General features: G+C 45.4%; 1 protein-coding gene across 2 annotated transcripts in view; it reads left to right on the top strand.

Annotated features, from left to right (window-relative positions):
- Positions 1-392: 392 nt before the first annotated feature.
- Positions 393-18,158, top strand: part of FER (FER tyrosine kinase) — a 475,599-nt gene continuing 457,833 nt past the window's right edge. For both annotated transcript variants that reach the window (XM_069592654.1, XM_069592657.1), the window contains exon 1: positions 393-540. The gene's annotated coding sequence lies outside the window, so the exon portion shown is untranslated. The remainder of the gene's footprint in view (positions 541-18,158) is intronic.

Below are 18,158 nucleotides of genomic sequence, written 5' to 3' on the forward strand. Positions count from 1 at the left end.
AAGAGCTGCATGCAAGATACACGAAGAGAAGGAGTGGCGCGCGCGCACTCCGGGTGGAGGGTCCGCGCCCCCAAAGCCGACTTCAGTGCCCGGCGTCGCCTGCGGGGGCCCTTGGCGTTTTAGTCACGCCCCCGCCCCTACGCCCTGAATTCCCTCCCGGCCGCTGAGCCGTCGGGCAGGCCCTTCCAGGCGGCCCCGGCTTATCACCCCCGGCCCGGCCGCTTCCCGGCCGCGGGCGAGCGAGCCTCCCCAGGCTTCCTGTGACGCCGCCGGCCGCCGCCCGCAGCCCGCCCGGCGGGCCTGGAGCCCGGGCCGCGCCCCGCCCCCCGGGAGCTGGTGGGGGAGGGCCGGGGTCGGACGGCAGCGCCCGCCCCCTGCCGGCGCCCATTGGCCGGCAGCTCTCGGGCGCCCGGAGACCGGAGCGCCGCCGGATTGGCCGCGAGGGCCCGTGACGGCGGCACCCATTGGCTGGGGCGGCCCCGTGACGCGGGGTGGCGACGGGCTCCCGCGTCCGAGGGGCTCCCGCTTGTCAGGTTCTAGGTAGGTGAGTTCCGCGCCGCCCGCGGCGGGCGCTGTTGCCCAGGGCAACGCGGGGAGGTGGGGTGGAGAGCGGGGGAGGCCGGCCGAGAGCCGGGGCCACGCTCCGCGCCCGCCGAGGGGCGCCCGGGGCTCCGTCCCCGCCCTCAGCCGCCGCCGCCGCCTCCCGCTCCCGGCGCCGGGGTCTCCGCGGCGTCCCGCGCCCGCGGCAGCGCGCCCCTGCTCGGGGCTCGGGCCGGCCGCCCGCCTGGCTGGGCGAGGCCCGCGCTCCTCACCGCCCGCGACTGGACGCTGAGGGGGCGCGTGCCGGCGCCGCGGGGCTGAGGCGGCGGGGTGAGGCGGGCCGGCGGCCCCGCCCGCTCGCCGGGTGCGGGGGCTGCGGGCTGCGGGCTGCGGGGCGGTGCCGGGGCAGCGCGGGCGCCGCCCATCGCGCCCGCACCCGCTGGTCTCCGCGGAGCCCTCGGCCCGTCCTGGCGCCGCGGCCTCTCGGAGCCGCTCCGCCCGCCCCCAGCTCGCCCCTGTCACCCCTGACCCCCCAGCGTCCACGCCCCTCCCGCTGCGGCCCGCAGTGACCCTCGGGAGGCGGACGAGGCGTGAGGCTGACTCCGGCGGGTCTGCTCCCTCCTTGCCGTTTAGGGCTGGGGAGGTGTCTGGAGGCACCTCGGGGCCAGCTCTATGCTTGCCTCCCACATTCAGGATCCACCTTCCGAAACACGCTACCTGGGTTGGTGTTGGTAGCGTGCTACATTTTGCACAAATTAACTGTGAAGCCATCGCATTTTACTTTTGTGCATTTATGATTTTGATAGGCAGTGCAGTGCAGCCCACCGTGTATTAATTTCATAAGGCTGGCACTTTTATTTTCGTTTGCCTTAGGGTTGAAAAGCCTTAATCTTTTAAATTCGTAAGCCACTGTATATATACTCGTAGCGGCCCCATTATCAGTTTGACATAAGTTACTCTAAAGGTGTGGTGCTATTTTTTTTCTCTTTCTCCAGATGTTTTAAAATACTAAATTGTCAAATGGAGTCAGCGATGTAAAAAGTATAATAGAAAAATCAGTAAGAATAGACCAAAACTATTTCAGTGATTAAAGACTAGAAAGTATGTTTCAACTACGGACTGGGGACTTTAATTTTGCAAAGTGTAGTTCTTGGACAGCAGTGTTGTAGTCCTGCTGTATCCACCTATGTGGGCTCTAGGAAAACACACACGTGAAGAGCCAAGCGTTTTGTCAGTCAATGCAAAGGAAGACTCAGTGTGTGTTTGGTCATCTGTGTCTCTTTTCTGCTAGTTCTCTTGAGCCAAGAGAACTGTTTTCAAAGGGAGTACATAGGCATACTTGGAAACCTTTTTCCAGTTTCTGCCATGAAAGACCTTTGCAGATCTGTTTCTCTTCATTAAATATATACCATGTTAGATTATTTGGGGTCGGGTTAATGCAGCTTCTGCACTATTTCAAAGTTTGATGTCAGTAGTTGAAATAAGTCAGGCTTTTGGTAGACCTGCCCTTTTCATTTCATCTTCAGCTGTTAATGTACCTATAACTCTGGTCTGTGAACATTTCACATTTGCCTTTTTCCCCCCTCCAGTATTTCACGTTGAAAAATTTCAAACAATACAGGCAAGTTCAGTTGCTGGTGAATACTCACCACCTACACAACAATAATAGGAACAGCTGTTACATGGTATATACTAAGGAACAGAAGAACTGAAATGATCAACTTTGAAAACTAGAATAAATATGTATTATACCAAAATATTGTAAAGTGCTTATTTCCGTTTGTAGATGGAAATAGTGTTTATAACAACCATAGGAATTGAATTCCATGAGGCTGTTATAAAGCAGTCATCATCTTTGTAAATCAAAGCCTTAAGTTAATTGTGTTTTGGTAATCAGAAAAAAAAGGAAATCTAATGAACTTGTTATACAAATAAAAGTTTTGTTTTGAAATTGGACTTGTGTTAATAGATTATACTTTTGTACTTGATTTTTAAATGAGCATGTTTTAGAGATGAGTTGAAGGGACTATCAATTATGCACTGTTTTGGTAACATAATTGAATCAACCTTATATATGTTGTTTTGGAAGAAGAATGTTTTTGTAGTGGAAAAAGAAACCTTACAAACATGAACTTTTTTAATATAACTTTTCCATGGAAAAAAGTAATTTAGAGAGATTGAAGTTAATTTTGGTAGGACTCAAAGCTATCTGGTGTGTTATTTCATGGTGTTGATAAATATTTTAATACAAAAATTCAATTTATGATAAAAAATAAGAAATGGGTATAAGTTCATGTATGTGTATATATATTTATAATTTTCCCATACTTAGGAAATTCCTGCCCTTTAAGTATGTGAATCCTGCTTTTCAGTTTTTTTTTTGTTGTTAAGTTGCTAAGTTGTGCCTGACCCCTCTTTGCGACCCCATGGACTGCAGCACACCAGGCTTCCCTGTCCCTCACTGTCTCCTGGAGTTTGCCAAAGTTTGTGATTATTGAATTGGTGATGCTAACTACACATCTCATCCTCTGCCACCTTCTTCTCCTTTTGCCTTCAGTCTTTCCCAGCATCAGGGTCTTTTCCAGTGACTTGGCTGTTCGCATCAGGTGGCTAAAGTATTTCAATTTTCGTATGCCCCAAATCTGTTTTTCATACTTAACAATATTTCATTCTTAAATATTGAAATTGAGCTGTGTGTCAGAATGTATAGCTCTTTGGATTGCCTCATTATTTTTCCATATCTCATTTGACTTTGGTATGCTTCAGTTCAGTTGCTTAGTCGTGTCCAACTCTTGCGACCCCATGAATCGCAGCACACCAGGCCTCCCTGTCCATCACCAACTCCTGGAGTTCACTCAAACGCATGTCCATCGAGTTAGTGATGCCATTCAGCCATCTCATCCTCTGTTGTCCCCTTCTCCTCCTGCCCCCAATCCCTCCCAGCATCAGTCTTTTCCAGTGAGTCAACTCTTTGCATGAGGTGGCCAAAGTACTGGAGTTTCAGCTTTAGCATCAGTCCTTCCAATGAACACCCAGGACTGATCTCCTTTAGGATGGACTGGTTGGACCTCCTTGCAGTCCAAGGGACTCTCAAGAGTCTTTTCCAACACCACAGTTCAAAAGCATCAATTCTTCGGCACTCAGCCTTCTTCACCATCCAACTCTCACATCCATACATGACCACAGGAAAAACCATAGCCTTGACTAGATGGACCTTTGTTGGCAAAGTAATGTCTCTGCTTTTGAATATGCTATCTAGGTTGGTCATAACTTTCCTTCCAAGGAGTAAGTGTCTTTTAATTTCATGGCTGCAATCACCATCTGCAGTGATTTTGGAGCCCCCCAAAATAAAGTCTGACACTGTTTCCACTGTTTCCCCATCTATTTCCCATGAAGTGATCGGACCAGATGCCATGATCTTAGTTTTCTGAATGTTGAGCTTTAAGCCAACTTTTTCACTCTCCTGTTTGACTTTCTTCAAGAGGCTTTTTAGTTCCTCTTCACTTTCTGCCATAAGGGTGGTGTCATCTGCATATCTGAGGTTATTGATATTTCTCCCGGCAATCTTGATTCCAGCTTTTGCTTCTTCCAGCCCAGTGTTTCTCATGATGTACTCTGCATGTAAGTTAAATAAGCAGGGTGAAAATACACAGCCTTGACCTACTCCTTTTCCTATTTGGAGCACGTTGGCATGCTTGAAAGTGAAAGTGAAAGTGAAGTCGCTCAGTCGTGTCCAACTCTTTGCAACCCATGGACTGTAGCCCGCTAAGCTCCTCCATCCATGGGATTCTGTAGGCAAGAATACATTGCCTTCCCCAGGGGATATTCCCCACCCAGGGATCGAACCCAGGTCTCCCACACTGCAGGCAGACGCTTTAACCTCTGCACCACCAGGCATGCTTATGTATGGTTAATTTTTCATGCGATGCCATTGGGAAATAAAAGGGAACAAGCAGGTCATAGTTCTGGAACTTTGGAAAGAATACAATATTGAGATGTTTTTTAATCAAAGCTCCAAGTTTTCCCTTCCATCTCCCTTCAACTGTTTTTTTTTTTATTATGAAAGTTAAATGCTTTAAAATCAATTCAGAAAACTACAGAAGAAAAGTAATTCCATGGTAGTTAATGTTTTGAAAATAACTGAAACTCTTGTTTCTTCTGTAACACTCTACCAACCTTTGCAGTTTTATGGTCTTCATTGCAGTGTGTCAGCACGTACATCTGAACTTGGAGGAGTTCCTGAACTTGAGACTCAGTTAGCCTAAATTAGAAGAGGGCTCCAAGATCTGGAGGAAAAATGGAAAAGAATCAATAGAGAACAGAATAGAGTCAGAACAAAAGAATCAGTCCCAGGCAATTACCCACTTTTTCTTTTTTCTTAAGTATAAACATAGTCCTAGTTAACCATATGAGACTGCTGTATAACTGACAAAATATGAAGCCTTTCAAGTTTTTTTCTTTGGAATTCGGAATGTCTAAGTAAGATGACGTTTCCTTACTGCCTGTCTACAGAAACTTTTGGATTTTTCTATTTTGGAGAGATACTTCATGTTCAGCTTTTAAAAATTTAATGTCATGCATAACTTGGAATTATTTCCTAAGTTTTAATTTATGCTTATCAAACAATGACTAATTTTTAGCCTTATAAGGTACCACTGCTCACTATAAGCTTAATATTGCCTCCTCCTTCAGAAGGTTTTGATTAAAAGGCTGTAAAGTTCAATGTATGTGTTTCTTGTGAGATCGCAGGGTATAGTGAAAAGAAAATTCTTTTTATTATGGAGCCAGATAATCTGGGTTTCAGTCAGAAATGAGGATTTTCTTTTGTGGGATCTTGAGCAAGTTTTTAAAAATCTCTTTAAACCATAGTTTCTTTTTTTTTTACTTTTTAAAAACTTTTTAGTTCTGTATTGAGATATAGCTGATCAACAGTGTTGTGATAATTTCCAGTGAACCTGAAGGAACTCAGCCATGTATACACATGTATCTATTCTCCCCCAAACTCCCCTTCCATCCAGGCTGTGGCATAACAGTGAACAGGTTCCATGTACTGTACAGTAAGTCCTTGTTGTAAATCATAGTTTCTTCATCTGTAAAAAGGGGATGGTGTTAATAAAATTGCCCCGTAAGGTTGTTATGAAGAAGAAATGCAACAGTCGAGGTAAGATGCCTGCATTCAGGGAGCACTCAGCTGTTACACTCAGTCCCTTTCACGGTAGTTTTTATTTTAGCTCTTCAGGTGTTGCTGTGTTTATTCTGCCATCCTAAAAGTCCATAAGTTTTAGACTTTGGAAATTAAAATAATGTACATTAAATTGACTGAAATTGAAAGACATTTACATTTGTACCAACCAAATAATAGAAGTATCTCAGATTAGCTGGGTTTTTTTTTTTTTTTTGTAATAGTTGTTGGCTTATTTTATCTCAGTAGTGATAATCAGAAATTGACCTTAAATGATTTTTACCTCGAAACATGTCTAGTCCGTCTGAATTCCTGGATTATTTTTCTTTCATATTGTTATCATCTGTTTTTGGATGGTTTCCCTACATTCCTTTCAACCACAAATATTTACCTAAAAGTGGTGCAGAAAAACTAAATGTCACCTTCTTTAATCTCTAACTAATACAGCCCACCGCTTTAAGCTACATTTACTTAATCTGTTTAAAACCCTGTTTTCAAATGTAATAATACACAAAACTCTTAATTGAGTGTTTTCTGTCTCCTACAGAAATGTCTCCTCCGGTCTCCTATAGGATTGCATTTTAGGGAGCAGTATTTACAGGCATCCCCGTTTCAAAATGTGTGTTCAAAGTGTGGGATTTTGATTCTTAAAGAATGCAATTATAATTAAATACACAGACCGTCCTGTAGTTTTAGGGTGTTGTGACAAACCCTGAATTGAGTAGAGATAAGATTTGAACTAAATAGTCCTTACTGTCTCATCAGCAGGAAAACAAAGATTTTGTGCTTTAAGTCAGGGATTCTCAGTGTTCCCCCCCACCTCAGTACAAGACAGGTGCATGCGGGACACATTCTAACAGGAAGTTTGCTGCTGTGCCCTCTGAAATTCCATCTGTGACTGAGAATGACACCGCTGTGGGGGTGAACTTGAATCCACTCTTCCCGAGGAAAGTGGGTCATTAAAAAAAGCTGAGTAGCTGTTATTAGTAAAGAATACTTGAGACACACCTTATAGTATATCATTGAGGCCCAAGTTATTTCTGCCTTTTCCTGAAATGAATACTCTTCACTTTTTCATATCAGTCTTATAATGCTACAGAAGAAGAGATTACTAATTTTATGTAATTGATACTGAAGAGCCTTACATTTTTAAGAGTAACTGATGATGAACGTTTAAAAATATTTGACTAATAGCACCATGGTCTTTATAGTAAATAATATTACTATAGAAAAATTGAAATTAGTTTTCCAGTATAACTTATTTTACTTACAGAAAATGTATTTCCAGAGTGGGACAAATGGTTTTAGGAAAAGGGGAAACTCTTAATAGTAGAATATTTATATTCTAGGTGTTTAGTATAAATGATGTTCATTACATTCGCTCAATCAGAAAAAATTTTTTAAAAATTACATTTTGTGAATGAAATTGCTCTTAAATAGTTCATCCTGTGTACATAGAAGTAGTATATATAATATATAAGTTGAAGTAAAGATTTAGAAAAATTATAGTCATTAGACCCTTGGCATTAGCAAGTGGTATTTCTTGAAATCTTTGCGGACCTAGGATAAAATTACCTTCATAAAATGCAGTCAGATTTAATTGAAAAGTTCAGGTGATCCCTTCAGACCCTTAATAATTCTGTAAACAGAACTCCAGTCCTCAAAGTTGTTAAACAGTTTTTTTTTTTTTGCTTCTAAAATGAAGGCTGGATGTCTTTACATTACGTTGTTAGTGTACATATGAAGTTTCTTCTACTTGGCTTTTCTTGTCTGTGGGTTTGTCGACCAGAAGAGTGTTTCTGGCTTGATTGCAAAGCTAGCTGCACTGTCACGAAGCTGAAGAGTTCGTCCTCGGTCCCTGTAGTGCTTGCTGCTTGCTGCTGTTTCTGGTGATATTTGACAGCAGTCGGACACTCAGGAGTTTGTGTCCCTTCTGCTCTCTGAATGTCTTCAGCTTGGGAGGGTTTCCCGAGCTTTTCCCGTCAGGCGTTCGGGCTTTTTGTTAATTTCACATTCTGCGAACAAAAATGCATTTGACTCTTCTACCAGTATTCAGTTTTGGCAACAGATGCGTCGGTAGCCGCCCTAGCAGCCACACGATTACTTCATGAGAGTGTTTATACAGTATTCTGACTTTCTCTTGAATGATATTTGCTTCAGAATCACATGCTTTCCATATACATTCTTATACAGATTAGTCATCATTTTAACTTTCATTGAGGATTGAAAATTTTGCTTTGGTAGGAGCAAAAGAAACACGTGAAGCATTATCTTTTTGTTTGTTTTAGTGTAGAGTTTGTGGTGTCTGGTGGAATTTCTAATGATTCTGACCCAGTCACTGTTGTATTTTTTTTTTAGTCCATCGTGAATTTGTTCCAAATTCATATGTTCCAAGTACCATCACTTTGTGAAGCCTCTTTGCTTTCTAGATATTGAATAAGTTGGTAGTAGGAGAGGAATTAAGGGAACAGAGCAATGCAGTCATCTCAGGTAATTTTTAATGACAAATAACTTGATAAATATTATCTTGATTATTTATAAAGGATTATGTTGGACAAAGTATAAGACTTTTCATCTAGACTTAAATATAATATAGCTTTTTACAAAGCAGGAGACTGATTCTTTCTCTTACCAATAGTCACATACATGTATATATGTATGTATGTATATGGGCTTCCCAGGCAGCTCAGTGGGTAAAGAGTCTGCCTGCAGTGCAGGTGATGCAGGAGACACGAGTTTGATCTCTGGGTCGGGAAGATCCCCTGGAAGAGGAAGTGGCAGCCCACCTGTTATTCTTGCCTGGAGGACTCCTGCCTTGTCCATGGCCCGAGGAGCCCGTCTGGTGGGCTGCAGTCCATAGCGCTACGCAGAGTTGGACACGACTGAAGCAACTGAGTATGCACGCACCCACATATATATTGTCTTCTTATTTTTATGCGTAACCCTTTATCCCCTCCTCAACATTTTAACCTCAAAGTAAGAAGCAGTTTCCGTCTGTAAAAGTTTTTGGGTACATCGCATGGATTTAGATATTGTTATGAGCAAGGGGCATTGGCATTTCTTTAGTACTTGCTGAAAACATTAGACTTTTCTATGCATTTGTTTTGATTTTCATCACAACCTTGTAGATTGGATAACTTGTATTTTCATTTTGTGATCTGGAACCAATCTTAGGTCATATCCAAGGAGATTTTCCAATAAAGTGATACCTGGGATTTGAATTTAGGTCTTTCATATAAAGGATAAACGTAAAAATATAGTGAACCATTAGCAGTCCTGGATTTAGCAGCAATTTCATCCACTTGGGAGTGACTCAAAGTTCATGTTGAAATATCTGAAGTGTTACTGAAATAATTTCCTCTTATTGGAAGTGAGATCCTGAGATATTCATGACCCCACTCAGCTGCCCAGTGTCCACATGTCACCTTGACTGTGTTCTCAGTTTGAAGTTATCCTGTATAATAACTTTTGTCAAGTGATAAAATGTTGCTGCTTTGTAAAAAAAAAATTATTGAAAAGGGAAGCAACTGCTAGAAGTGAAGGAGAAGTAGAGGCATAAGAGAGTGGTAGATGAAAGCCAGAGAATTGGCATGCTTCAGTCTGTTTAAAATGGAACGGTGGGTCCAGTGACTGGATGCGAGTCAGTGTGCATCTAGGGAAACAGAAGTTGGCTTGCGAAACGTCCTTATCTAATGTTCAGGCTCCATCAAAAATTCCCATAGCTTTTAGATTTTTTGAAAATGTCAGGGGTCTTATATTCATAAATTCTATCCCATTTCCCTGCTCTCTCACACTCAACAATAATATTGAAAGAGATTTGACTCTTAAGTAGCTGCTCCTTTTTACAAGTTAATATCATTCTGACAAATATCTTAAAATACTAACATAAATAATAGTATTCTTACTTATAAGATGGTTTGGGTGTCCTGAGTTTCACAATTAATCATAACAGAATAGTCGCTTGTCTGTGGTGACGGCCTTTTTCTAAGGTTCTGATGTTCTATCATTATTTTGGATCTGATTTACCCTAAGATTGACGTGGCTTTGCTTAGAGACACTTGCTATTACACGTCCTTACAGTAGCTTACATTATAAAAACAATGCAGAAATGTTCTGTGTTATTCAGGAGGCAAGTTGTTACAGGAATGGGACAGAAAGCAGGAAGTTGTGGGATTCTTCCTTTTTTGGTTGTTTAGCAAATGCTATATTCACTTCAGGTAAGGTCTTACTTTTTGGCTACAGGGTATTTTAAAGCACAGAGGAGTTTTCACACTGTTTTCTTGAGGAAGAATAGATGTCGTGCAAAGAGCATTGGAGCTGGACCCACTCAGGGTTGGATCTGTGCTGCCAGCGATTAGGTGTGTGAATTCAGGCAAGTAATTCTGATTCTTGGATAGCAACAGATCCAGTCCATCCTAAAGGAAATCAGTCCTGAATATTCATTGGAAGGACTGATGCTGAAGCTCCAATACTTTGGCCACCTGATGCCAAGAACTGACTCATTTGAAAAGACCCTGATGCTGGGAATGATTGAAGGCAGGAGAAGGGGACGATAGAGGAGGAGATGGTTGGATGGCATCACCGACTCACTGGTCATGAGTTTGGGTGGACTCCGGGAGTTGGTGATGGACAGGGAGGCCTGGCGTGCTGCAGTCCACGGGGTCGCAAAGAGTCGGGCATGACTGAGTGACTGAACTGAGTTTAATTCATATCGCTTCAGGTTGTTTGTTTTGTTTTTGGTTTGAAAATTAACACCACTTTTGTCTGATAACTGGTAACTGATATTAGATTTTTTAATATCTTTCAGTTGCATGAGACCAAAACCCCATTCACAGTATCTCGGGGCACTGGGAGCAAGAGGGGTGTAGTCTCCTCAGGTGTGGATGGCTGAGGGGCTCAAACGATGGCCTCAGCCACCTCGGTGGCTCTCTCTTGTTAGATATGCTTTCAGGGAGAGTTTTTCCTTGTGGTGCTCCCTGTTGGCTTAACACTGTTTCAGGTTAGCAAGCCCAGCCTAGACAGCCCTTTTCCTACTCGTAATTTTAGCAAAGGCTCTGGGATTGCATTTCATTGAAGGAATTGGGTCATTTTTTCATCCTTGATCCTGTGGTCTGGGCAGTCAGCATATGATGATAACCCAGGTCTGAATCAGGTATGAACTACCACAGCTGAGACTAGGAAGCGTGGTCAGTCCCATGGTGGGAGCCGGGTAGACGGAGAGTCCGGGTGGGAGGTCCCCTGAGGCAGGAGGACGGTCCTGTGACCGTGGGGAGAGGGAGTGGATGCTAGCCCAGCGTGATGAAAAGGCTTTCACCGCAACCTTCCCAGCCTGCCTCTGTGTCCTCCCTTACATAGAAACCCTTGAAAAATGCCCTCCGCTAACGAGACCCAGTGTTTCACTTGCAGCTTCCAATCCATCTACCACTTGAGCCCAGCAGAGGAGGACAGCCCAAAGACTTGTTTAATTACTGCCTAAGTCTAGGATCACTGGCTGATTGCTCTCAATTCTGTTTGAAAAGACAGCCTTAGGGTCAAGGAATTTAGGGTTCAGTCATAAATATAGCTGATTATAATAAAGCCAGCGTTCGGTGATAGAAGAAGAAGAATCTAAGGGCAATTAAAACTCTGAATCGGAGAAGAGAAAAAGGGGAAGAAGCCCACGGAGATTTTCCAGTTCGCGCTGTGTACATGTTTCATCGGTCAAGGGTGGCACGAACTTTTCGCCTTGGCAATGGAATCAGGTTTTTGGTTAGCACTGTGTCTGTCCATTCTCTCCCCCGAGGAAGGTCGTTGTCGTGTTTCCTCCTGGTCACGGCCAAGATGGGTGTTGAGAAGAATGTCCTTGCTGGGGGCTGTGTGGCCTCAGGAGCCGTTTTGCTGTTGAGAGGCTGGAGTCCAGGGAGGCATTTTGAGGGTTGGGCAGTAACAGCTTTGTTGGGAGTTTCTTTGGCAGTACAGCTTTCTTATGAACTTAGTAAGTTTCTGATTTATTTGTATTTGATCAACTTCTCCCAGGTTCCCAAAGCCCAAACCCTGGTCTTTGGATCAAACTGTTGCCTGAATGTCTCTAAACTTTGCCACCCTAAGCTGGTGAGTGGGTCTCCAACAGGCGGCTTTTTTTTTTTTTTTCTTTTTTTACCCTCCAGGGACCTTTGGCGCTGTCTGCAGACATTATTATTGTCACAGTAGGGGCCCTGTTGAGGGGTAAGTAGGCAGGTGCTGCTGGCGTGGAGAGGTAGTGCCCCAGGGCACTGATAAACATCCTGCCATGCAAAGAACAGCCTCCCACAACAAAGAGTTTCCCAGTTCAGTGTGTCAGTAGTCAGGGATTTGAAATCAAGCAAGCCGTAGCTTCTGAACCTTCGTCTTGGCCTCCATCTCTAGGCCACTCTGAGCAACTTCTTGGAAGTAACAGTGCGCAACTCATTTGTCCCTGCTCCCAGGGCGTTGATATATCTTTTGCTAGGATGCTTGTGGAGGGGCCTGGAGCTCCAGGGTTTCCCCACCTTTTATTTTGTGTGGTTAAAAACACAAATTTTAGTTTAGGGATATTTGATTTTCAGCACTGTAAATTGCAGGATTATCAGCCGTCTTGCGTTTGCAGTGAAAGACTGAAAAGGGTTTCCTTTTATTAAGGCTTGACTCAAAGTGTGCCGCCTTTTTGAAGGGCCTTACTGAAGACTGCGGCATAGTAGGCAATATACCAACATCCTGGCATTTTTACTAAGTGTCCTCCTGTTCCATTCGTAGTAGGCAAGCAGTCTGATTTTCAAGAGCTGTGAGTTTGCTAGATGTTTTGCTGATTACGGATCAGTCACTTCTTACCCTATATTAGAGGGGTACCCCTCTGTTTTGTGTGTGTGTGTGTATGTGTGTATAGAAAAATGCATGACATACAGCTTAGAAGCCTCCCAGCAAATATTTCTTGAATAAAATAATAAGTAAGCCTTGTAGTTCAGTTGGTAAAGAATCTGCCTACAATGCAGGAGAAGGAAATGGCAACCCACTCCAGTTTTCTGGCCTGAAGAATCCCATGGACCTTAGCCTGCCAGGCTCCTCTGTCCACGGGGTCGCGAGAGTCAGACACGACTTCGTGACCGAGCCACCAGAAGTAGCTTATTGCCTGATGTTACTAAGTGTGAAACTCTGGTGGGGCTGAGAACACCCTGCAGAGGGAGAGAGATTACTCACTGAGCGGATCTGAGGAGGGGGAAAGTGTCTTTAGATTTAGTAACCTAGAACATTGGTCAGTATGAGTGAAAACTACAATGTAGCAGAAGGAATGTGTCAAGAAGAATGTGAGTGAATGTCTACCAGGGAAGGGAAGAGAAGGACTTTATTTCTCTAAAGCTCGTGGGGGTCCCTATCTTTAGGGAGTTACTCTGCCCATTTCTGTCTGTTACGCAGGTATCCCTGTCGTATCTTTTCCTTAGGAGACTCCGAGCAGGGACTTGAGAAATGCAGAGAGAATTGTTTCCCCGCAGTAACTCCGAATTCCGGCAGCTGCGTCTGAACTCGCTGAACTAAAGGTGACTGAATCTAGAGACAGAGTGTTCTCAGTTGCTTCTTGGGTTGGCTCACTGTCAAGTAGGAACTTGCTGTGTTCTTTTAGTTTCACAGTCTCTGCTGAAAGTTGTCTTTCCAGCTAGTTCCTATAGCATTTTTCGACTGAGTCTTATCGGTCCAGTTGGGTCACATTATCATCCCTGAACTACTGCTTGGGGCGCGGAATATGCTGATGGTCCAGACCTGGATGCCTGGTCCCCCTGCACCTATTCCAGGAACTTAAGAGCGGGAATGATTAGTGCCACCCAGACTACAGAGATTGACAACCGAGTAGGGTAGTTAAGCAGAAGAAAACTGTGAAACGCTGCTGCCCAAAGAAAGGGGGCTTCCTAGGTGGCGCTAGTGGAGAGAATAAGCCTGCCAGTGCAGGAAACACAAGAAACGCGGGTGCAACCCCCGGGTCGGGCAGATCCCCTGGAGGAGATGAGAGCCTGCTCCGGTATTCTTCCCTGGGAAATTCCATGGACGGAGGAGCCTGGCGGGCTGCATTCCATTGGGCTGCAAAGAACTGGACACAACCAAGCCCAGTGCTGCTAAGTCGCTTCAGTCATGTCCGACTCTGTGCGACCCCATAGACGGCAGCCCACCAGGCTCCCCCGTCCCTGGGATTCTCCAGGCAAGAACACTGGAGTGGGTTGCCATTTCCTTGGAAGTGAGGACAAAGCAGGTCGATCTCATACACGTGCAGTTTTCGTTTTTTAAGAAATATATTTATTTGCTTCTAGCTGTGCTGGGTCTTGGTTGCTGTGTGGGCTTTTCTCACTGTGGCGAGTGGGGGCTACTCTTCATTGCGTTGCTTGGACTTCTCCTTGCGGTGGCTTCTCTTGGTGTGAAGCGTGGGCTCTGGAGCACACAGGCTCAGTAGTTGCAGCGCGGGCTCTGGCTTCAGCTTCTGGGCTCGAGAGCACAGGCCCAATAGTTGTGAAGCTCGGGGTTAGTTGCTCCCTGGGGTACTGGATCTTCTTGGACCAGGGATTGAACCTGTGTCTTCTGCATTGGCAGGTGGGTTCTTAACCATTGAGCCACCAGGGAAGCCTGCAACTGACTTTCTTTAAGACTTAGGCCCTTATTATATATTATTATATTGTATAATAATATATTGTATATATATTATCCCTACCTAATCTATTTTTCACCTGACATCATGTCATGAACAAGAAGTTTTCTTTGAAAACATGGTTTTACATGAATATAAAATGAAATCTGAATTCATTGCCTAATTTTAGATATTTGGTTTGTCAGAATTAGATTTTGGTTTATCAGAATCGGGACATTCGTGATTAGAGACGTAGGAGAAGGAAAGCTTAGAAAGAGAAGCAGGGCCAGGACTAGGGTGAGGTGAGAGAGAGCCCGGGACACACAGTGTACGTCGGTGCTCACTTCTAGGGTCACGCAGCTGCAGAGTGGCACCTGCACGGCCCCGAGAATGAGTGTGTCTCTTTTGCACCCTGGGCCTCTCTCCCGTGTCAGCCTAGTCCTCTCACAAAGGGAAGCACGTTCAGGGGTCAGGAACTGGGTTTGGTTATGAGCATGAGTTAGAGATGGTAGCCTGTGCAGTTGACCACGTTGGTGGGGATGATTAAGGTGAACTAGAGAGTAATTATTACACACTTTCACTTGTCTGTAGAAACCTTTGCTGGGCTCTGAGAAGGATAAGGATACCTTTGAAGTAACACAAGGAATCTAAGTTTTATTCATGGGTTTGTTTGAACAAGGAAATATTCCATTTAGAGCTACTACCCTGAAAGCTGTTACTTATTTTTAACCCAAACTATTTCAAGTGGAAAATATGACTTTTTCATTGAATAATATTGAATTTTTATTGAACAATAAAGATTATAGAAAAGACTTGAGTTATGAGGCTGATGCATAAGTAACAAACGGGTACTTTCACTAACTTCCTTAAGTGAGATGTTTGCCACTTCTCAATGTCAGATACGAAGTCCCAGTTGAATAATTGTCTTTCGTGTTCTTAGGTCTTTGGAAGTCATGTTTCTTTATCACAGTGAGAGACTAGAATATGGAATTCGAGACAGCTCTCAAGTTCCTTTGCTGATCGAGAAGCTGAACAAATTTTAAGTTACATGAATTGTCCAGTAAATTTGAAGTCTGTGTTTCCGGTGGAATTGGAGGACATACGTAATGTCTACACTTGGGCACACGTTCACTACGGTTTTGTTTCTGGGAAATCGATAAGTAATGCTGTTTACTATAATGCTGAAGGTTAGACTGAAGATACTCTACTGAAAGCAGTTTCAGAGAGAAGTCATGATTAAAAGTTTCATACTTAAATACCATTTTAATCAATACCGAGTATTGATTTTATCATTTAATGCTACCATGCTTGTTAAAGCCTTAAATCAGAGGAAGTCATAATTCACCTTGGAATTTCATCCATTTGGTAGTCACTTGTTTGGTGGCTGTAATGTCACAGGTGTTGTGTGGGACGCTGACCACAGTGTGTAGGGTGCTGACTGTGTGTGTGGGATGCTGACTGTATGTGGGGTGCTGACTATGTGTGGGGTGCTGACTGTATGTGTGGGGTGCTGACTGTATGTGTGGGGTGCTGACTGTGTGTGTAGGGTGCTGACTGTATGTGTGGGACGCTGTGTGTGTAGGGTGCTGAATGTGTGTGTAGGGTGCTGACTGTGTGTGTGGGATGCTGACTGTATGTGGGAGGCTGACTGTATGTGGGGTGCTGACTGTATGTGTGGGATGCTGACTGTGTGTGTAGGGTGCTGACTGTATGTGTGGGATGCTGACTGTATGTGGGGTGCTGACTGTATGTGGGGTGCTGACTGTGTGTGTGGGATGCTGACTGTATGTGGGGTGCTGACTGTATGTGGGGTGCTGACTGTGTGTGTGGGGTGCTGACTGTATGTGTGGGATGCTGACTGTGTGTGTGGGATGCTGACTGTGTGTAGGGTGCTGACTATAGTGTGTGGGATGTTGACTATAGTGTGTAGGGTGCTGACTGTATGTGGGGTGCTGACTATGTGTGGGGTGCTGACTGTATGTGTGGGGTGCTGACTGTATGTGTGGGGTGCTGACTGTGTGTAGGGTGCTGACTGTATGTGTGGGACGCTGTGTGTGTAGGGTGCTGAATGTGTGTATAGGGTGCTGACTGTGTGTGGGATGCTGACTGTATGTGGGGTGCTGACTGTATGTGTGGGGTGCTGACTGTGTGTGTAGGGTGCTGACTGTATGTGTGGGATGCTGACTGTATGTGTGGGATGCTGACTGTATGTGGGATGCTGACTGTGTGTGTAGGGTGCTGACTGTATGTGTGGGACGCTGTGTGTGTAGGGTGCTGAATGTGTGTATAGGGTGCTGACTGTGTGTGGGATGCTGACTGTATGTGGGGTGCTGACTGTATGTGTGGGGTGCTGACTGTGTGTGTAGGGTGCTGACTGTATGTGTGGGATGCTGACTGTATGTGGGGTGCTGACTGTATGTGGGGTGCTGACTGTGTGTGTGGGGTGCTGACTGTATGTGTGGGACGCTGTGTGTGTAGGGTGCTGAATGTGTGTATAGGGTGCTGACTGTGTGTGGGATGCTGACTGTATGTGGGGTGCTGACTGTATGTGTGGGGTGCTGACTGTGTGTGTAGGGTGCTGACTGTATGAGGGGTGCTGACTGTGTGTGTGGGGTGCTGACTATATGTGTGGGGTGCTGACTGTGTGTGTGGGGTGCTGACTGTATGTGTGGGGTGCTGACTGTGTGTGTAGGGTGCTGACTGTATGTGTGGGACGCTGACTGTGTGTGTAGGGTGCTGAATGTGTGTGTAGGGTGCTGACTGTGTGTGTGGGATGATGACTGTATGTGTGGGGTGCTGACTGTGTGTGTGGGGTGCTGACTGTATGAGGGGTGCTGACTGTGTGTGTGGGGTGCTGACTGTATGTGTGGGGTGCTGACTGTGTGTGTGGGGTGCTGACTGTATGTGTGGGGTGCTGACTGTGTGTGTAGGGTGCTGACTGTATGTGTGGGACGCTGACTGTGTGTGTAGGGTGCTGACTGTGTGTGTAGGGTGCTGACTGTATGTGTGGGACGCTGTGTGTGTAGGGTGCTGAATGTGTGTATAGGGTGCTGACTGTGTGGGATGCTGACTGTATGTGGGGTGCTGACTGTATGTGTGGGGTGCTGACTGTGTGTGTAGGGTGCTGACTGTGTGGGATGCTGACTGTATGTGGGGTGCTGACTGTATGTGGGGTGCTGACTGTGTGTGTGGGGTGCTGACTGTGTGGGGTGCTGACTGTGTGTGTAGGGTGCTGACTGTATGTGTGGGACGCTGTGTGTGTAGGGTGCTGAATGTGTGTGTGGGATGCTGACTGTATGTGGGATGCTGACTGTATGTGGGGTGCTGACTGTGTGTGTGGGATGCTGACTGTGTGTGTAGGGTGCTGACTGTATGTGTGGGATGCTGACTGTGTGTGTAGGGTGCTGACTGTGTGTGTGGGATGCTGACTGTATGTGGGATGCTGACTGTATGTGGGGTGCTGACTGTGTGTGTGGGATGCTGACTGTGTGTGTAGGGTGCTGACTGTGTGTGTGGGATGCTGACTGTGTGTGTAGGGTGCTGACTGTGTGTGTGGGATGCTGACTGTATGTGGGATGCTGACTGTATGTGGGGTGCTGACTGTGTGTGTGGGATGCTGACTGTGTGTGTAGGGTGCTGACTGTATGTGTGGGATGCTGACTGTATGTGGGGTGCTGACTGTACGTGGGGTGCTGACTGTGTGTGTGGGATGCTGACTGTATGTGTAGGGTGCTGACTGTGTGTGTAGGGTGCTGACTGTATGTGTGGGACGCTGTGTGTGTAGGGTGCTGAATGTGTGTATAGGGTGCTGACTGTGTGTGGGATGCTGACTGT

The sequence above is a fragment of the Ovis canadensis genome, chromosome 5 (assembly GCF_042477335.2).
Source record: "Ovis canadensis isolate MfBH-ARS-UI-01 breed Bighorn chromosome 5, ARS-UI_OviCan_v2, whole genome shotgun sequence".
Taxonomy (NCBI): Eukaryota; Metazoa; Chordata; class Mammalia; order Artiodactyla; family Bovidae; genus Ovis; species Ovis canadensis.